The sequence below is a fragment of the Dipodomys merriami genome, unplaced genomic scaffold, assembly GCF_024711535.1.
Source record: "Dipodomys merriami isolate MVZ:Mamm:240054 unplaced genomic scaffold, mDipMer1.0.p SCAF_17, whole genome shotgun sequence".
Classification (NCBI taxonomy): Eukaryota; Metazoa; Chordata; class Mammalia; order Rodentia; family Heteromyidae; genus Dipodomys; species Dipodomys merriami.
In genome coordinates, this window is record NW_027203048.1 from 35346549 (window position 1) to 35369414 (window position 22866).

A 22866-nucleotide genomic window follows, 5' to 3' on the forward strand; every position below is an offset into this window, starting at 1 on the left:
TCCCATTTGTTAGGAAATGAAAAGACTTGGAAAAATTATATTAAGTGAAGTACTCCATCTTATTTTATATATTGAGGTTTCAAAGCATTTTTCCAGCAGCTTTGAAGGCTACAATTTATATGAACTTGATTTGGTACTGGTATGAAATCAAGGTTAATAATCCATCTTACCTCTCCCATAGCCAAGCCAGGTTAACCATTCAAATTCTTCCTTCTGCATAGGAATCTTTGTTATAAAACAATCTGCATTTATATGCACCTGCTTCTGAATCTGCTCTATTGACAATTTTTAGTCCCATGATATTTTTGGGAGGGGGGTCTGGTCGTGGGGCCTGAACTCCTGGCCTGGGTGCTGTCCCTCAGCCCTTCAGCTCAAGGCTAGCACTCTACTACTTGAGCCACAGTGCCACTTCTGCTTTTTTTTCTTTTTGCTTATGTGGTGCTGAGGAATCAAACCCAGGGCCTCATGCATGCAAGGCAAGCACTCTACCACTGAGCCACTTTCCCAGCCCCCCATGATATTTTTATTACTATAGCTTTAATATATCTTTTCTAATAGTAGAGGCTCTTTCAACTTGTTCTTGATGTTCTTTCTCCATTTTTTTCTAAAATGAACAATACTTTGCAGATTGTATTAAATTTAAATGTCCATCACAATTTTTAATTGTATTTTATAGTCTTTCAATCAATGAATATAGTATTTTCTTAATTTATTAAAACCTGTTTCCCAATATTTTTCAATAAATATGTACATTTAATTACATATGCTCTAAGTAATTTGTATTTTCTTTTGCTATTTAATGGTCTATGTGAACATATTTCATTTTTATCCAAATTTTGGAAGCTAGTGAACAGTAATATAATTATTACTCATTAGCTTTTTAGCTACCAACTAGCTATACCTATTTATTCTAGTGATTTATTTTGTTTTGGGGGTCTGGTCGTGGGGCCTGAACTCTGGGTCTGGGCGCTGTCCCTCAGCTCTTCAGCTCAAGGCTAGCGCTCTACCACTTGAGCCACAGCGCCACTTCCGGCTTTTTTTTTTCTTTTTGCTTATGTGGTGCTGAGGAATCGAACCCAGGGCCTCAGGCATGCAAGGCAAGCGCTCTACCACTGAGCCACCTTCCCAGCCCCTCTAGTGATTTATTTTGAAAAATCATCTCAAAATAGGTTAATGACCTTAAAGTAAGACCTGAAACTTTGGAATTACTGGAGGAAAACATTTCAAGAATAGGGACAGGCAATGCCTGTCTGGATAAGAATCCGATAGCTCAGCTTTGACAAATTGATTTGAATCCAATTCAAAAGGAAACATTTAGCAGAGTGAAAAACAAGTCTACAGAATGGGAATAAGCTTTTCTAGCTAGTCACCTGAAAGGGGATTAATATCTAGGATATATAAAGAACTAAAATAAAAAATGAAACACCAAAAAAAATCCAACCAATAAGTGGTTACAAGGATTGAATATTTTTTAAAAGAGGAAATACAAATGAATGCTAGTAATTACATGAAAGAGAAATGTTCAACCTACTTAGCAGTTTAGGGAAGTACATTGAGATTCCATCTCACCCAGTCAAAATGGCCATCATTAAGAAACCAAAAAACAAAAATATGTTAGCAAGGATGCATGGTGTAGGCAAAGAGAAGAAGGGAGAAAATAATCTTTCTTTACCCATTGTGGTTAGAAATGCAAATTATTCCAACTGATATGGAAATTAACAGAAAATTAAAAATATAACTATATGATTCAGCTATACTACTTGCAGGTATATACCCAAAGAAATAAAAAACAGTAACAGAGATATCTTCACATCCATTTTTTATGGCACTATTCACAAAAGACAATTTCTGGAATGAGCCTATGTGCCCGTCAGTGGATAAATGGATTGTGTGTGTGTGTGTGTGTGTGTGTGTGTGTGTGTGTGTGTGTGTGTGTCTGTGTGTCTGTGTGTCTGTGTGTCTGTGTGTCTGTGTGTCTGTGCACATATATATGCCAGTCTTGGGGTTTGAACTCAGGGCCTTGGTGCTGTTCCCAAACTTTTGTGCTCGAAGCTAGCACTCTACTACTAGAGGCACAGCTCTACTTCCAGCTTTTTGGTGGTTAATTGTAAATAGGAGACACAGACTTTCCTGTTGGGCTGGCTTTTTTACCTCACCCTCTTGAGTACTTAGGATTATAGGCATGAGCCACCAGTGTGGCATATCTACACAATAAAGAATGACTAAACCATTAGAACAAGGTCATGTAACTTGGAAGAGAAAAACATATGAACTGAAGATTGCCATGCTAAATAAAATAAGCTCCAGTGAGAAAGACAGGTATCACACTTTATCTCTCATATGTTTAATATTAAAAAATAAAATAAAAGCCTGAAACTTCAAGGGAGATTATTATAAAGAATATTATATTATTATAAAGAATATAAAGGAGACCCAGTTAGAATAGGGGAAAGGGATAAATATAGGAAACTAAAAGGTAGAAAGTATCAAAGTACCTTCTAGACATGTGTAAAAATGCCATAATGAAACCCACTATCTTTCACAATTAATATATACTAACAGAGAAAGGAAAAAATTTCTTTAGATTTTATTATCATAATCAGATCCTTTCTGTTAATGAAAAATTTAATTGACATTTGTGGTATGTTTTGTTTCTTTCTAAATTTTAGCGCCATGAAGATGATCTTCAGGAAAATGCTGTATAGTGTTGTTAGTTGAAAATATCCCTGAATTATTCACAAAACCTTTCAACATTTCACCACCAAGTATGATAATTGCTTCAGCTTTATTTACAGTTACTTTCTATCAGATGGAGGAAGCTCCTTTATGTGATTATTCATGTGCTTGTTTTTATCACAAACAACAAATCTTCCTAAAATCTCCTGTTCTGTACTGATTGAAAATGTGTTTTTAATCCCTTTACTCTGGTAATGTGGTGAATTATATTAATTAATTTTGACTGTTAAGTAAGCTTTGCATGTTTTGGAGTAAAACTAAATGGGTTACCAAGTTTAGCCTTATGTTTTGTTCAGTATGTTTTTATTTTGTTCAGAATGTTGGTATCTATGGTTCAAAAAGAAATTCATCTGGAATTGTTTTTTTTTTTTTTTTTTTTTTTTGTGGGGGAGAGGTTGTTGTTATTGGTGGTGGTCATGGGGCTTGAACTCAGGGCCCGGGCACTGAGTTCTTTTTGCTCTACCACTTTGAGCCATAGCTCTACTTCTGGTTTTTGAGTGATTAATTGGAAACTTTTCTATTTGGTCTGGCTTTGAAACGTAATTCTCAGATCTCAGCCTCCTGAGTAGCTGGGATTATAGGCATGAGCCACTGGAGCCCAGCCTAGAATTGCTCTGTTGGTGGTTTTTGTCACTTTTAGTGTAGAGGTTGTATAAGTCACAGAAATTACATTAGGAAGTGTTTCCATAGAACAGGATGTGGAAGATGATGTTTTCCTTAGATAAGTAGAAGAATTCACTCATGAACCCATCTGGTCACAGAGTGAATTTTCTTCCAGAGAGACTTTTAATAAGAACTTAGTTTTAGTTTCACTTAGTTCTGTTAAATTCTTTTCCTCTTAACTCCTTTTTGTAAAAGAAATTTTCCGTAAGAATTTTCTCATTTCATGTGATATTTCAAATGTTTGATAAAGTTGTTAAGAATGCAAAAATATTTGTAAGATCTTTAATAATGTTTGTTTTCATTTTTGACTTTGTTTTCTTTCTCCCATCAGTTTTGCCAGTAAAACTTACATTTGTCAATTTCAGTAAACACTTCAAGTAATTAACATTAGCCTTTGTTTTCTACTTCCTTAATTTCTGGTATGTTTAAAATGTTATTATTCTTTCTTCTGGTTTCACATGGCTCTCCCTTCCTCTAATTTCTTTAGATTGATACTCAGATTATTTTTCATCTTTAGCTCATATGTGCATCTAAATCTATAATTATCCCTCAAAATTTCTTTAGCTGTAATCTGCAAGTTGTAGTATTTTTCATTATCATTCATTTCAAAGAAATTTCTAATTTCCTCTATAATTTCTTTTTTGACGCAAAATCTATTTAGAATATACATCTTAATTTCCAAACATATGGGAATTTCCTACTTATCTTTTTGTTTTTGTTTTGTAGCTTAATTTGTTCTGTGGTCAGAGAATGCATTCAGCATGACTAGAGTCCTTTGAAATTTGTTTAGATTTTTCTATGTGAATGGGCAGATGATCTGTTTTGTTTACTGTTTCATGGGTATCTCATACAAATTCATATTCTGCAGATGTGGTAGGCAGTGTTCTGTATCAATCACATCTTGCTTGCTAATTGTGTTGTTCAAATAATCTATATTCTTAATGTTTTATTCTCTATTTTATTCTTTTGTTACATTAGTAATAAAAGTAGGTCAAATATTTTCTAATATCTACAGACTTGCCTATATGGTATTTTCTGTTTGTTGTTTATTTCAAGTTATGTTTTCTGTGAATGTGAAGCATTTAAATTAGTTTTCTAGTGAATTGAACCTATAGCAATGAGAAATGCCTTTGTTAATCGCTTCTAATAATAGTGACATATCCTGAGTTTTTAATGTATTTCCATTATTTTGCTTTCTGCTTTTCTTGTTTTTATATTTAAAGATAATGTTAATTTATATTTCAATTCATTTTATGTTTTAATATATTCTGAGAATTTTATTTTTTTTCTGAGGCATTTACTCCATTTGCTATTAATATAACAGTGAATGTACTTTGTTTTAAAATCTGAAATTTTATTTTCAATCACCTTGCCTGTTATTATTTTTATTTACTTATTTTGTTATGATTTCAGTTTTTTTACCTCTGCTGTCATTTTATTTTTATTTATTCTTTAATAAGTACACTAGAAATTAAAACATAAGATTCTTGACTGATAGAAACTAATATAAAATTGTACTTTTATCCCTTCCCAAGCATTTCTTCCAAGAATTAAAACTAATTTTATTCTTTTTGCACCTGTTAAACTGCTATTGTCATATTTTATTCCTGTATGTCTATGCAGATGTAAGGGTAAAACTATAAAATAAAATATTTGCTTTATTTTTACAGTCAATATTTATTTAGATTCATCTACATGTTTAATTTTCAAAATGTTTTTCCCCTTTCTTCAAATTTTGGATGATTTCTTTCTAAAGAAATCTCCTTACAGTTTCTTTTCGTGAAATTAATATTACTAGTATAATATTTTACTTTCTTCTGAAAATGAGTTAATTTCAGGTAGATATTCCCACAATTATTAAATTTAAAGTTAACATTTGTTCTTTTAGCACTTTGAAAAATAGGATTGCAGTACCTTCTTGGTTCCATTGCTTTTTAGGAGAAATCCACTGTCGGCCAAATTGTGACATCTATGAAAGTCATATGTCTTTTTTGCCCAAACACTTTTATTATCTTCTCTTTGCTTGGTTCTCAGTAAACTTACAAAGATATAACATGTAAGGTTTTCATTGCTTACCTTCCTTGGTGGTTATAGGGAATCATTTATAGTTTGTATTTGTATTTCAGGTATGTGGCTTCTAATGCTATCAGTTTTATTTCATAGTCTTTCTAACTCATATCTGTGTATGTGTCAACATGTTGGATCTCTCATTTGTTAAAAACTTCTGCAAGCTTCCACCTGGAAGATATGGGAAGTAGAATAAAGAGAACTTTAGCAAACAGAAGGAAGAATAGAGTAAAGGCAATATCATAAGATAAAGTAAAATAAAAAGGCTAAAAAATGGACATAATACTGCTAAAAGCTGGTTCACAAAACTACCCATCAATTGGTGCTCTCTCTTTCTCATTCTGGTCATTTTCTTTGCTCTGACATATAATTAATAGATCAATTTATCTACTCATGTTTTCTCTTGATTAATATTTGTATGGAATTTTTATAAAAAAGTGAAAGTTCCAATCTGGCTATATTTGTATGTTTGATATAAATTTATTTTAGACAATGCATTATTGGTAAACATTTTTATCCATTCTGCTAATATCTGCCTTTCAGCTGATATATTTAAAGCTTTTCATATTTAATATGATTACTGATATTTGGCACATAAGTCTGCATTTGTTTATTTATTTATGCTTTCTGGTTATTACTTGTATTTTTCCTAATTTTCTTTTTTCTGTCCTTCTATGAATTAAATGTACACTTTGATACTTTAATTTGACTACATAAAGTGACTTTTAGTTTATATCTATTTAGAGTTAAATTAGTGTTTGTTCTAGGTAATACATCTGTGTAACTTACCTAAGTCTAACAGCCTCATTTTTTAGCAATTTGAACAAAACATAGAATCTAATTCCTTTAAATGTTTTTGTCTCCTATATTAATTGTATAGTCATTTGAAGTACCTCATCTGAATGCATTGAAGAGCACAACAGAGGAACATCATTTAGAAAATTAAGGTCAAAATTTCCACTTTATTTGCCTATGTGTTTGTTTTTCCTCTTTTCCAAATATTCCAATAATTCCAATATTTTCATCATTCTTAAGAATTTTTTAGATGCTTTAAGGTATATCATCAGTTCTCTTAAGTTTCCTTCATCTGAGAATATCCTGATTTTCCTTTTATTCTTGAATTAAGATTGAATTCTAGGAGTAAAAACCTTAAAAAGATTAAAAACCATTCCTCTATGAAAGCATTATGAATGTTTGTAAAAACATGTACTAATAACTCTAGAAATTAACCAAATCCAAGGAAAGCATCAGCCCAGACATGGTAAGAGCAAGAGATTGTGGCAATTTAACTGGCTATTTTCCCACTCCTCTTTTTCTTTCCAAATCCATAGAACATTTTCAAACAAAAGGGCTAACCATGAAGGTGGACATATAAGCCAGTTGTTCCATGGCTACCCATAGAAACAGACAAATTTGGGTTTAGATCTCATCATATTTCTCAAAATCCCAGTCTATGAGACATAGAATAATCTATAACACAATATAAGTCAATATTTGACTTATCTGGAAGTCTCATCTAACAATGGCATTTCTTCAAAAAAATGGCTTTTTTCCCTTATGGCATCTGTTGAAAACAATAATTGTTTAGCATTATATTTCCTAAAGTGAGGTTAGAGTTTAAGTAAACATCGTTGTATTCCTAATCTGCCAGAGAAACTTATGGAAAATACATCAGGACACTTTGGCAGAAAGAGAAGAGCATGAATCTCTGGATCCCATGAAAAAAACGATCCCTTTTAGTTTCAAGTTCTACCATCACTCACACACCACCACCACCACCACACTTCTGGAATGTTCTTCCTTTATTGCCAAAGTTCTTAATCCTGTTTTATATATAGAAGAGGCAGTGATTAGAAACTCTAGGGATCATAAAGAGAGAGTCTGTGTTACATTAGTCCTGGTGAACTTTCTCACCTAGCAATGAGTGGAATTATAAAAGAATGTTCAAGTAGTGTTCACTACAACATCCGTATTCCAGATCCCTTCCACCTTTTTTTCCCTCCTCACCCTTCACATAGATCTTCCATTCTCTAGATATCCTTGGGATTAGAAGGTCTAGCCATGTTGCATGTTGATGGAAGCAAGAAGGGAATAGAGAGGCTGTGCCCTGTGTATTTCAACTGGTCAGATGACTTTATCTGATATTGCAAGGAATATGCTCTAAGGACAGAGAATGGGAGGCTGTGATCTCCCTCACAACTCTAATGGAAAATCTGGTGAAGACAAAATATCCTTATGCCTTCCCTTTTTGAACTTTAATGTATTTCTTCATGGTCATATTCTCCTCAAAATCATTTTATTTCTTACCCCAATTCCCATATTTCTCCTTTACTAGTCCAAACCCTCAAATATATTTTCCCAAGAATATAGGAAAATGATAACTATCCAACAAATCTTGCATAATTTTTAAAAATTTTTTTATTAAAAACAAGATCTTGAGGGGAGTGTAAAGCGCTGAAAATGGTAAGTGTGGCCCATCAAAATGATTGATCAGAAAAGAGAGGAGAAGGAAGAGACAGTGATTCCACACTAGATGTTATCTATTCACTCTGTGCCCAGGTTAAAATTGTATCTGAATGGGGCAAGTGCCCTCAGTTCATACAAAAGCACTGCTTTCCATTTCTGCTAAACTCTATATGTAAAGCATCTCCAGATATTTATGTCATTTATTAACAAGTGGCAACTGTTCTCATTTGGAACACAGGGTCAGTACTTTTGATACAGGATATACAGATATAAATTAAAAAACAAATGGACATATTTGTTGTACATTTAGTAGGGACAAAGTAGGCTATCAAGCCCTGTGACTTCCCCTTTTTCTGCTCTAACTCATCTTCCGGACTAACTGAAAATAGAAACAAAGACTGGTGAATAAAGGAAAAGAATCCAGAGACCTGCAGAGAGACAAGACTCATGGACCCCTGCTTCTTATGAAGCAGGAATGAATGGCCTTACCTTAAGATTACTGGCCAGTCTGATTGTCTCTTCTTTTCCAAGTGGCATTCATTTTAATAACAAGTTAAACTCATTATGTGAATTGCACAATTCTATTAGGATATTGTTATCCCATGTAAATGCTATTAGTTCCACAAATGAACTACTCTATGTGAAACTGCTTAGAAAACTATAAAGCACTTTACAAATGGAAGAAAAATTATAATGTCCAAGAGAGAATAACATTATACTAAACCAGAATCATAAAATGCTAAAGTACCCACTGATGCAGTTCCAATTCATGACTTCGCCCTTTTTTATGTGAAAAGGTACAGGAAAGCAAAGTAGTGTTTTTATAAATCTCATTTCTATGACTAATATTCTTCTACAAGTAAATGTGTAATTTTCTGTTTTTGATTGTTTTCCCCACCTAACCCAACATGTTTTATATCCCTTCTGTCTTCTTAGAAATGCCACTCTGTTGCAGGAAAGGGAGAGATTTGCAAGAAGTTTTTAAACATGCTGTTAATGAATGGACAACTAATTACTTGTTAAATGCATTAACAGAAATCTGGGGATGAAATTGCTTCAGAATTAATTTGGGACATATGGGCACATCCTTGCTTATATTTGTAAGGGCATGATACATAGATTTGAATTTGTGTATAAGAAAGTCTTTTCCTTTTCACACAAACCTAGGTGGAAGAATGGAAAATTCATCAGATATATCTTACTTTCCAAACTATATTTCTAAGGAAAGTGTTCTGAATTATACTGCTTATACATTGCTTTCATTCTCTTTCACTTGCTCTATCCATTGCCCACCATACCAAATGGAGGCTGTGGGTATAGGTAAGGTGGATTATAAATAAGCACACAGTGAGCTAAAACAAAAATCAACCAGCTTCCATACAATGGATCACAATGTTAACCATTCCTCAAATCTCGTTATTTTTTCCTTTTAAGTCAGGGTCTTGCTATATATTTCAGGTTTACCTGGTATACCCTATGCAGCTAAGACTGGTCTCAAACTCATCATCATCTTACTTCAGCCTCCCAAGTGTGGAGATTATAGGTATATGCCACCCTGCTCAGCTTATTTCTAAAATATGTTTGTTTATTTGTTTGTGTTTTGGTCATGGGACTAGAACTCTGGGCTTGGGCGCTATCCCTCAGCTCTTCAGCTCAAGGCAAGTGCTTTACTGCTTGAGCCACAGTGCCACTTCTGGTTTTCTAATGGTTTATTGGAGATAAAAGTCTCACAGACTTTCCTGTCCAGGCTGGCTTTCAACTGTGGTCCTCAGATCTCAGCCTCCTGAGTAGCTAGGATTACAGGCATGAGCCACCGGCGCCCAGCTATGTTTTTATTTCTATTTCTCAAACCTCATTCCTTCCTATTTCTTCCTATTTCTCCATTTCTTCCTATTTCTTCCTATTTCTCCATTTCTTCCTATTTCTCAAACCTCATTCCTTCCTACCAGACTATTCTTGTCTGTGTAAAGGAATGGATTCCATTTTAATTCAAATAAGCATTCTGTTGTAAACTGTCATTGAATAGCAATGCTGACTTTAAGGGTCCAACTATAAGTATTTTCTCCGATGGAAAATAGCCACAAAAATAGTTCATTAGAATTCACATTTACTTATAAGTATTCTATTTTCTTACACGTTTGTTTGTAAACTTAGCTCTTAGATGATGGCATTGTCAAAATAACATAACCAAGAGAGGGAAGGTGAGGGAAGCATGCATTAAACAAACAATGTATACCCTACAAATTGTTTAAAAAGTGAGGGAAGGGGAAAGTTGGAAGGAATGGGTGAGAACATTGAAAGGGATAACATGAATCAAGAAGCACTGCTTTCCTGAATATCGATTGATTTGTACAACTACTTAAAAATAATTTTAAAATCCTAAAAATATAAATCAGAGCCAGAAGATATTACTACTACTAATGATAATATGACCAACTCCAAATAAAAGAGAATCAACAACAGATTATTTTCAACTTGAGAAAGAAGTGTATCTCTCCAAAGACTGGAGCTATCTTCTTTGGAGAGACCCTTGAAAGAATACTAGCCTTGGTCGGGAAGGTGGCTCAGTGGCAGAATGCTAGTCTCGCATGCATGAGGCCCTGGATTTGATTCCTCAGCACTACATAAGCAGAAAAAGCCAGAAGTGGTGCTGTGGCTCAAGTGGTAGAGCACTAGCCTTGAGCTGAAGAGCTGAGGGACGGCACCCAGGCCCAGAGTTTAGGCCCCATAACCGACAAAAAAAAAAGAATACTAGCCTTTCTTTTAGGCAGAACCCCCAGCTCACACCAGGACAATGTCTTTTGCCTGTTCATCACTAGGCTTATCTGTCATAACTTCATGATCTTAATTCTCTCAACACTTACAATGAAAACATCTTTAACTGCCTTCATTTATACTTGTCCTCTAGAACTTAAAAAGGGAAATAAACATCTGTAACAGTATTGCTTGGCTGGGTCCATCTTCTAAGTGAAAGTTACATTAGTCTGTGTTGTGGACTGAATTGTTTCCACTCAAATATTCACATGTTGAATCCCTGAGTCCAATGTTACTGCATTTGGAAATACAGTTCATAAGGAGGAGAAGTAAAGTGAGATTAAACAAGGTCATGATGGAATAAAGAATTCCCCACTGCAACATACTTCATCTTCTTTGGTGATGTCTTCGAGAAAAAGCACAAGACCCATTTATCAAACTAACCAAAGCTCTTTTACATTATTTTCTAAACTAACCAAAAGTCAAACCAAAAATAACTATTTTTCATATAGCCTTCAAAAGCTAAGTAAGTGTCCATTTTCTATAGAAACTCCTGTTCTGGTAGGAAGTAGCAGACCCAACAGGAAGAAAATGCCTATCAGAAGATATGGAAGAGAAGAGAAAGAATAAAGAAAGATTTACAACACATCAAAGTGTACTCTTCTTTCTTCTTTCTTCATTTACTTATGTGTTTGTGATGTATCCACCCTTCTTGCTGTTCTACCTTAGTGACCTTAAGTTGGTTCCTGTCACTGGGACTTAGAGAGTTCTTGCAGATAATTATAAAGAATACAAGAATTATTCTTTCATCTCTCTCCTTCAGTCTGTGATCTGCTTTCTGATCCTTAACTCCCAAGAATAAAATTGGAAAAATAAAAAGTAACTGAAAAAAATCAAGGAACCAAATGAATTACCCCTCACAGTTTATAGCTCTGAGGTAATTTAAGTTGATCGATTCAGAAGTGAGGAATTAAGATTAAAATAAAAGAACTAGGGCATCCTCCCTAGCCAGCCAATTCATAGTTCCTGAGCTCAAGCTTCCTATATATTTCCTCAGGGCCTCCTTCCACAGTGTTTCAACCTAAGAGATTTATTAACATCCTGTTCTAGTTACTTTTTAGCCTCCCTCTGTATTTCTCCAGTTTCCAGTATGCACATAGCTGGATGAAGGTTCTACAGGCCTCCACCAAGGAATTCTCTGCTCAAAGCAGCTGGCTACCCACCAAACCTTTCTCTCCATCCTTCTTCTTTTTCCTTTGCACCACAGTTTTGAAATTTCATCCATTTATATCACTTGTTATCTTCCCTAAATTATAATGTGTCCATTCGTGACCTATTTCCTTAGGGATCTACTCAGAGTCTAGGGAGTTCTAATTTGGTCAAGAATAACTAAGATGTCATTGGTCATTAATGGCTTAATATTTTACTCTCCAAGAGAACATTTGCATTTTTATGGTGGCTCTAAGCAAAAAGAGTGATCCACATGGTGAATGCTGGTAAGGGAAAAGAGTGTACAGAGCATTGGGGACCTTGGGGTACTTACATTGAGCACCTCTCAATTCATATCATATACACACTTTCTGTGCCTGCACCTCTGGTTAGTCCTGCCCTTTGGGGATGACACTATGTCCACTACCAAAGAGCTTTCTTCCCTGAAGACACTTCTGGCCTCTTTCTTCCTGGAGTGACCTTCCAGTTCTCCCTCCAGCTGATACCATTGCTCACTTCCCCTTGCTCTATTATTGCCTTTACTAGTGCCTATAATTTTATTAACTCAGTAAATTTAGATTCTCCTAAAGAGCACATCAAAAGTTCAAGCCATGCCACATAGCCCTAGAAATAGTTCTTGAAGCAGAAAAGATAAATCCAAAGTTATTTCAGGGAAGAACTAGCAAATGTCATCAGAGTGTTGCTGGACATTTTATTGACTTCAACTGAATGAGTCCTTCAGAATCTATGATTTTCCCAGGACCAAAGATAATATGGGGCTATAAAATAGGAAAAATGAGGCTCACGTGGTCCACAGTAGGGAAGATTATGTTAGAAATGTTGGTGCTACAATTAATGATGCCTTGAGAAATAAAAGGGATCTTTAGGAGATGCTCGGAAGAGATAAGAAAACCATACCCCACAAGGATTAAGAGAACTCTAGTGAAAAAGAGGATGGAGATGAGAAAGCTGTTCTTTAGTTACACTAAAAGCCACATTATCAAGGGCCAGTATAGAGTTATTCTGTATTCCCTTACAAGACAAATAAGATAAATGATTCTTAGTTACAAAGGGGCAGATTTTCATTTTTAAATGCAACTTTCTAACAAGTAGGCGCCTCCAGTAGTAGAATGAGTTGCCTCCCAAGATCATTACTGAAATGAAATATTTGAAGACTCTTAGTGACCACTCACTAGGTCTTTGCAGAGCAACTTCCTACCCTTCCAGGTTCAACATTCCGCACGCTTCTTTCAACCCTGATTCTACCATCACTCTGGATTAGCTCACTGCTCTACAGTGGATTCCCTGGCAGCATCCAGGCTTTTTGTGAGCTCTGAAACAGGCTGAGAAAGCAAGCACCAGACAGCACAACAGAGCCAGAGGAAACAGCATTATAACCTGTCACCTGTTGTTGTCTTTGATCAGCTCCAACCTGTAGGCTACTCACCTGCCCGTCCATTCCCTAAATGAAGTACCCCAGCAATTGAGTTCAAGTCAACAAGCACAGATGCCGGGCTGCTATAAATCATGCCTCCCTTCCTCCCTGAGCCCTTCAGTGGTAGGAGTAATTGGTTAATTGCCAGAGTTGTTAACAAGAATTAAGAATTCAGGGAATTGGCTAGCAGTGCAGATCTGTTGCAATATGGTTAGAATAAATGTGTTTGTAAAGGGGCAGGAATTTAGAAACATGAATACCTAAGTCAAAACAAATGGGTCTCCTGTCCTTCATAACAAGGCTGGAGATGACTCTTTTTTTTTTTTTTTTAAGATTTTGGCACCCTTATTTTTTTAAGTTTCCTCTGTAGCTGAAAAGGTGGAAACAGCATTTTAGAGGAAATCCATTTCAGAGTTCAATACACTTTTCTGTCTTCCTTCATCTGCACTAGTTTTTAGGAGACTCTTCTTCAGGTATAGCCAACATGCACAAACTACTTTTCCTGAAATAGTTATCCATCCTTACACATTTGGAGTTGCTCTGTCAAATGAATAGATGAAGGAGAATTTTCACAATGAATGAGATAAATTATAATTTGCCCGTATCTATACATTCCAGTTTATAAGAGCCAGAAGGCCTCATAGAGGTAGGTGTTGGCCTCCGCAAATGCACGTATTTTGTAGCAGAGCTACCCTGGGTGGAACTACCGATATTGCTGAGCTTCTTGCAGATGATGCAAATGTTTTCTGTAACAGTAAATCAAATTCTTGCCATCCTTGTACTTTATACTATCTTACCTTTTTTCAGAGTTTTTATTTCATTTTTGTGACATTATAAAATGTATACACAATGAGTGTGATGGTGATTCTTATTTTCAAGATGGAAAACTTGAGAAAGATATCAGTTAAGCTATAAATCCTTGTATATGCAGTTTCCCCTCTCTTAGCCTCATTCCTTCCATACCTGGTCTTCATCAATAGTTGGGTCTCTTTCCCCAAAATCTGAAGTGTCCAATGTTTTGGATTCATGAAGATTCTTCTGAATTGTTCTGAGAATAGAACTTAAAAGTAGCTGGATTAACCTGGGGTTCATTTCACCTAACATCAACTTATCTGACTGTTTCTGCTTGTCTCAGACATATTCTAGTTATTGCAAATAAGGGAAACCATGGGACCTATGTTTCTTTGGGCCTGGCTTCCTACACTTAATATAATTTTTTCCATGTCTTACCATTTACTAACAAATGAGATGTACAAGATGTTATGTTGAAAATGAACTTTACAACTTTGGTGTGGTGGGTGGGGGGGAGATGAGAAGGAATGGTAAGGGGAAACAAAGGAGGAGGCAACAATGCAACAATGGTTGATAAGAAATGTACTCATTACCTTGCCCGTGTAATTGTAACCCCTCTGTATGGTATTTTCACAATAAAAAAAATAAAATAAAATAAATTTTAAAAAGGTAACTGGATTAAATAATATAGTCTTGAAGCTGTGTGTATGTGTACTTATGTATATGTATATATGTACCTTTCTGAAAGGAATTGTGATACATGTGGTTGGGGATTACTTGGAGCTAGTACACTGTATAGTTGATAGGAGAAATGAAAATATGTACATATAAGTAAAGTAAATATCAAACACATGTGAGAGAAATTACCAGGGTCGGTAATTTTAACTTTTCCTAATGGTCAGAGTGGGAGACATACATTTGAATCATTCTAAAACCAAGACATGACTTTATTTTATATAGAAGATCTTCAAGTGATCATTGAAGGGAATTAATGAGAATAAAACATGGATTGTTAAACTGTTAAAAAAAAAATCTGAATTAAGCCAGGCACCAGGACCTCATACTTGTAATCCTAGCTACTCAGGAGGCTGAGATCTGAGGATCACAGTTCGAAGCCAACCCAGGCAGGAACATCCATGTGATTCTAATATCCAATAAACTACCAGAAAACCTGAAGAGGCACTGTGGCTCAAGTGGTAGAACACTAGTCTTGAGCTGAAGAGCTCAGGGACCATACCCAGGCCCAGAGTTCAAGACCCACTACCAACAGAAAAAAAAATCTACAGAGCAATTTTTCCAGGCAAACATGAGGTTCCAGGGCCAGGAAGAAGAATCAGCCTAAGAAGTAATAATCATTATATCACACAGTTAACTTGCAGTATCCTCATCAACCACATGTAGATTCCATGTATTTCAAAATGTACAGGAGATAGAATCCTGAGGAAAAATGCCAGATAGAGATGACTGCATGTGGTGTTTTCAGCTGTGGAAGGTCAATATTGCATACACTCAAGAAGAGGTAATTGTGTCCAGATTTCCAAGATCATCTTGTTTCCATGTGAATATCTGTTAATTATAAAACCAATCATGTGACATTTTATAATCACGTGTCTTTGATGAGGCGGTGACAAAATTTCATAGACTACCAACAGAAATTTATGTCCCACAATCCTGGAAGCTGAGCTATACTAGATCATCCCTTTCCTGCATTGCAGAAAGTCTTGCTGTGTCTTCACATGGCAAAGAGAGGATTCAAGCTCCTGGATCTTCTAGTAAGGATCCTAAACCCATTGTGAAGGCTCTGTCTTCACAATCCAATCACCTAATCACCTCCCCAAAGGCCTCATCTCCAAACACTGTGGTTTCAATATATAAATTGGGCAGATGCTATTCACAATGCTAGTCAGCTCATAGCATTGTGTGAGACTTTACAAATAATCACTTTCCAGATGAGTAAGAAAAATCTTTTATTTTTTACAAAGAAAGTCAGACCACATGTTATTTTGGTCCAGCTAACATTTTCATTTGAATAGGGAGATTAGATGATCTCTATTAAAAATATCCAAGATTTGGAGTTAAACCAAACAGAAGTAATCAGGGAATCCATGTTCCCAGCAAGACCTAGTGAGAAGAAGAGAAAAATAAGACACTAGAGTGAAATCACTTATTATGCTCACCAGGTTATTCCGTTAGAACTGATACTAGCCTAGAAGCTGTGGACGTTAAGAAGTACCCACTTGGTACTGGATTGTACCATATCTCTGTATCCTAGCCTAGGTCTCTTACATTTGTCTCCAAGTTTGGGGGAGTTTAAAGGACACAGATCATGAGTAGAGAAGCATTTTACTAAATATTCCTTAAGTCTTTGGGCATAGATAGTATTACTTAAAGGCCTTGGAACCCTATAATGTGAATAACTCCAACAGAGAGGCAGGACTCCTGTGTCATTTCCCACAAGCCAGCTCGGAAACCTGTGATCTCTCTGGACTCCCAAGTGTCACCTGCTGCAGGGAAATGCCAAGTCCAAAGACATTTAAGCATGGCTGTCTGCAGTCATTAGCTAGGTTGCAATGAGAAAGCCAGAGTGTCACCCTCGCATAGAATAGATGTTCTGAGGGAATTCTCACCAATGCTGGCTTTGTGGGAGCTAGGCTTCCTCAGAGCCAGCAAACATAGAACCAGAGAAACAATGATGCATCATAGAAGCTCCTGGGAACAAAACAGAGCATATAGGCTAGAATTCCCAGCCTCAAAAAATGATCATGACTCAACTAATTCATTAATCAATCTCTTCAAATTATATCTGTGCTTATTTGATAAACTAGTGGCCTAGAAGAAGATTGAGAAACAGATACATAGGTATAGTTCAGGCATTTGGTTAGGGCTTTCAAAAGTCAACAAAATTTTCAAAAGACTATCAGAAAGGAAACAGAGGCATGAACAGAAAGTCATTTAACTGTGAAAGCCATCAAAGAAGAAAATGTCCATTTCAGAGCGACGTCTACGTTCCACATAAAAGATTTTCATCCATCAATATGAATTTTGTGTTTATAAAACCTCCGATCAGTGCTTGTGGTCTCTTTGCAGCCTCTTTCTGCTAGAAGGCATCGTTTTCCCTCAGGCATACTCAGAGTTTGCTTTATGCCACCTACTGGGCACCCTAGTTAACACCTTGGCTCTTCTCATCATTATCCCATTCCAGTTAAGACAGAGCATATCTTTTTGGTGTTACTTAGAGTTTGTAGTTTCTTTAATGCTTGGGGGTTTCTAAAGGAATATTCTTTTCATTTTGTATAGATACTTGGATTAACAGCTCCTGGGAGAATTTGGAAAGACAGACTTTACCAACTTGGCTCTGCTCCAGGTACTTCACAAAGAACCAGGGTAAAGGTTTGCTTGGCCAGTGCAGTTAGTAAGTTTCTGGGACACCATGACAAGTGAAAAGTTCTCCCTGGATCTGTGGGCACTGCTCCATTAGCAAGGCACAGTCTCTTTGGGCTAGATGTAGGGACCAGCAGTGAGAGATTCTTAAGGGGTGGGTTTCACAGAATTGCCGTCACACTTTGTTGAGTTTCAATTCTCGCTCTGTAAGTAAAGAACCAAGTTTGCTCCCAGTGCTCAGATTCTTGGCCTCCCACATGGAGATAGATTCACAAAGACATGTGTGTGCGTGTGCATATAGACGTATGTTTGTATTCCAAGCTCAAGAGAAAGAAAAAAAAACTTCCCCAGATTTTTCAATTCCTATAAGGATTGTAGTTTACTATTTCTGGATTTGGATCATTGAGTTCCCTGGATTATTAAACATAGCAAAAAGCCATCTGCAATGAATCGGGCTTGCTTCTCTAATTGAGTCATGCTGTGAAGCCCTTTACTGTTTCCCTCACTTCATTGCTGAATATTTTTTCCCCAAGAATGATAGGAAATACATTTTTACTACTAATGCCACCTGCAGGTTAAAGAGAAACTGTTGCAAGATTCTTGAAATCCTGAAATTCTCACAGCACACTGTTACAACTCTCTCCAAAATATTCCCCCAAACCTTGCCAATCAGTAGAAACGGAGTCTCATTGCACTGACAATATTCTTTATCAAAAATATGCCTTTGCCATACCCGTACCAGCCAGCCTTCTCTCCTTACTCAGCACTCAGGCCAGCCGGTACTTAGATTTAAGAACATGTAAAGAATCATTTCCTTGGAAATAATTGCTTTGGGCTACTTTATGCAATAGCATCCTAGCACCATTGTGAAATGTCTTATGTCCCAGATAAAGGTGATTTGAGTGTGATCCTCCACCAATTAATTTCCACAGGAATTATTTCCTAGGTCAATCAATCATTCCACGTAAACACTGATACTTGGGTTCAGTATACTAAATGAATTAGCCCATGATGTACCAACTCCATGTCTTTATTTTCTCAGTGAGCTAAGGTTTCTTAAGGAGAGATATTGTTTTCCACTCTAATTAGTTCCTTCTTATTATGACTGACATTACCGTTCCTACATTATGATTATTAGTCATAGTAGATAAACTTTGCTATCAGTTCATTATAAATTATGCTTCAGCTTCTAGCTATAGTGACGTTATATTCCCAATTATTGGAGGAGCACAAATCTAAGCAAAAGTGAGGGACATGCTCATCAATATTTGTATGGGGTTTCTGGGCTGGTGGATATTGTCAAACTGCACAGCAGCCCCCACCTTGCCACCACCAGATGGAAGCAACTTTCAGTGTGATACCAGTCCTTAACAGAATGTCACATGGAATGCCATGATGTAATTTGGTGACAAGGGGCAGCAGGAACCATGAAGAAATCCTTCTTGACTAGATGACAATTTCAACATGTACTCTGATTCTTCATGAAATTTCTATCTAAACACCAAGGTAAGGTACAGCAGATTCCTTCAGTGCACCTGCCAGGCAATCCTAAAGACACTCATCTCTCCACACTGCAGTCATTTTCACCCCACAAAAAAAAAACAACAATAAAAGAACAGAGATCAGAGGACAGGGAACATTTCATGATTTCCTGAAGGACTTGAAAAATATTGATAAGAAAGTCTCCTAATAGCTGAGAAAGAATGTAAGGTACATTCATGGTGCCATCCATGTTCTCCCTCTCCCCCAGCTCCGATTGAATTTACAAAAGACCTAAGAAAATAAAAAGGGTTACCAAAACTTGGATATCATGGTACCTTATTACAAAATCTGTTTATTTAATTTTTGGACATTTTTTATTGTAAAAATGTTGTACAGAGGGGTTACAGTTATATGAACAAGGTAATAAGTACATTTTCTATTGAGCATTGTTCTGTCTTCCTTTATTTTTATTTTTACTTTTTTTTTGCCAGTCTTGGGTGCTGTCTATGAGCTTCTTTTCTTGGGTAGTTTATTGGCAATAAGAGTCTCACAGGGCTGGGATGTGGCTCAGTGGCAAAGCACTTTCCTAGCAAGCACAATGTCCTGGGTTCCATCCCCAGTACCGAAAAAAGATGGAAGGAAAGAAGGAAGGAAGGAAAGAAAGGGGAAGGAAGGAAGGAAGGATGGAAGGAAGGAAGGAAGGAAGGAAGGAAGGAAGGAAGGAAGGAAGGAAGGAAGGAAGGCTGGTTGATGAAAGAAAGAAAGAAAGAGAAAGAAAGAAAGAAAGAAAGAAAGAAAGAAAGAAAGAAAGAAAGAAAGAAAGAAAGAAAGAAAGAAAGAGACAGAAAGAAAGAAAGAAAGAAAGAAAGAAAGAAAGAAAGAAAGAAAGAAAGAAAGAAAGAAAGAAAGAAAGAAAGAAAGGATGGAAGGAAGGAAGGAAGGCAGAAAGATAGAAAGACAGACAGAAAGAAAGAAAGAAAGAAAAGAAAGAAAGAAAGAAGAAAGAAAGAAAGAAAGAAAGAAAGAAAGAAAGAAAGAAAGAAAGAAAGAAAGAGAAAGAAAGAAAGAAAGAAAGGATGGAAGGAAGGAAGGAAGGAAGGCAGGCAGAAAGATAGAAAGAAAGACAGACAGAGAGAAAGAAAGAAAGAAAAGAAAGAAAGAAAGAAAAGAGAAAGAAAGAAAGAAAGAAAGAAAGAAAGAAAGAAAGAAAGAAAGAAAGAAAGAAAGAAAGAAAGAAAGAAAGAAAGAAAGTCTCACAGACTTTCCTGCCTGGGCTGGCTTCAAACCATGATCTCCAAAGTAGTTAGGATTACAGGCATGAGCCATGGGTGCCTAGCTATTTATTTTGTTTTTGTGAAATGTTTGTAAAAGTCTATTCCCAAAGTGTAGACCAGATGCCATGAAAGCTTAATCCAATCCCTAGGGCTACCATGTGGCAATACAACAAAATGTTCAGACCTCGCTGTAAATAGGAAGAGGGTGTACAGATATACCAGTGTTCAGGGTTTACCCAGAGTTTCCCTGGTTCCTTCCTAGGAAACGAATGTCTTTCTAGAACTCAACATTAGACAGTCCTTTGTTATAGGGGATTGGTCCTGTGCATTTTAGGCTGGTTAACTGCATCCTTGGTCTCCACCCACTAAATGCTAGGAATATTCCTCCCAGTTGGGACAATCAAAAGTAAATACCTCCAAGACATTGGCAAATATTCCCAGAAGGTGGAGGGTATGTTAAAACTGTTCTCACTAGAATAGCTCTGTAGTAAACTTCAAGCTCTTACAGAGCTCAAAGAGAGGAGGGAGTCTATGTAGGTCCTCTGTTGTAATCCGGCCTATCATAGGGAAAATGTCATACATAGGGGAAATGTTCAAGAAAGTTCAACTGCAATTGTGCAAGAGCAAAAAGGTACACATGTTCAGGTTGGTAGGATTTTTCATCTCTTCATCTGAAAGGAGCAAATGATACTGTTCAGCCATTTCAGCCACTTCTTACAGAAAGACCACTGTGAAACATCTATCCTGTTCATTTAAATTAAAACACTACTTTTTATCCAGGAAAAGTCAGCTGGATGAAGACAGAGCAGAGGGTACTTGGGCAGAAGGAATTTTTTAAAAAAGCACATAGACAACTTAATTGTGGAGAAGCGAAAAAATATCTTTGCCAAGTAATAAAATTATTAATTGCAATTCATGTCAGTTTTTGAGACAGCCATGTGAAGAGATGGACAGGCTGTTCAGCAATATTTCTGGAAAGAATTGCACATTTTAAAAATAAGACATTGCTACAGAAATACTGTGTGATAGGACTTGCAGAATTGCACACCCCTATAACTTCACTGGGTGGTGACAGGGAAGCTATGCCCTTTCAGGCCAGTGGGAGCTTGCAGATCAAAAGGGTATCCCATTCATCATACCAATGTCTGCAAGATCAAACTCTCATTATATGCCTGACCCAGTATTTTCTATGGGAAGCAGTTTACATTATTTCTGTGTTAAAAATTATATATATATATATATATCAGCCACTTCCTTTTTTCTACAAATGCTCTTATCAGTTCTGAATTACAGAGATCTATTTGGAGATGAATGCATTGAACAAACCTTTATCTGTGAGTGTGTACATCTGTGTGTGTACAGTGTGTGTGTGTGTGTGTGTGTGTGTATGTGTGTGTGTGTGTGTGTGTGTGTGTGTGTGTGTGTGTGTTTATTTCCCAACATGGCGGTAGGAGCTTATGCCCGCTATCTGCATAAGTCTTTTGTGTATTGCTAATGGAGTGCTGGAATTGTAGCAGCCCTGAGCAGGGAATACATGTGAGCAACAATATGCTGAGAGACCCCTCGGTGGAATCTAATCTGTTCCAGCTCATGCACTCCTCAGAAACTATTTAACTTTCATTAAACTGTGTTTGATATCAGCTAAATAGGATGCATACGGCTCCAATATAGCTCATATGGTCGCATTCATTCGATCACAGCAGTGCTTTTTTCTTATATTTCCCCCCACTTGTGTCAGTACCCAGTATAGCTGGGTAAATAGGAGACCTTTGAAGATGTAGTTAGTACTCAGATTTCTTTATTCTTTTGTGCTGGTTTCTTAGTGTTGAAACAGTGATTCATGTATGTCGCAGACAGCCTCCATTAATTTCATGTAATGTAGCTTTTATCTCGTAGCTGGGACAACTATCTTCAGCATTCTGTTGCTCTGGCATCCCCTGCTCTGTCCACTGTCCCCTTTGCATTGCTCCCAATAATCTCCTCAGCACTTCTTTCTTTATGGAAAATATATGCATTTCTATCCACTGTGTTTTCCTGGTGTTTTGTAGCATATGCATAAGTAAATAAATAGGTTAAAATAAGTAGGAAAAAAACAGAGTGATAGATTTTTCAGTCTGAGTAAGCCTTTATGGAGAGAGAGGGGGGAAGGAGAAGGAAGGAGAGAGAGAGTGAGAGGGGGGGAGGCAAGCAGGCAGAGAGGCTACAAGAATGAAAACATCTATCCAGCAGGAGCAGTTGTTTGCTCCCACTCTTCCAACACAACCACACACACATACACACACACACACACACACACACACACACACACACACAGTCTCTTTAAAAGACAATAATTATTACTATAGCACAGTGGGAGCATGAAGTTTCCCAGTTTCTAGGGAAGAAAGAGCCAGTGGGATTACAAACTGTAGCTACTGAAAAGTTTTAGTAATTGAGTACATACAACAGAGAGATAGACAGACAGACAGACACACACACACACACACACACATACACACACACACACACACACACACACACATACACACACACACACACACACACACACACAGAGTAAGAAAGAGAAGCAGAGGCCCTGGGCATCTTAACAACATGTCATATATGTCA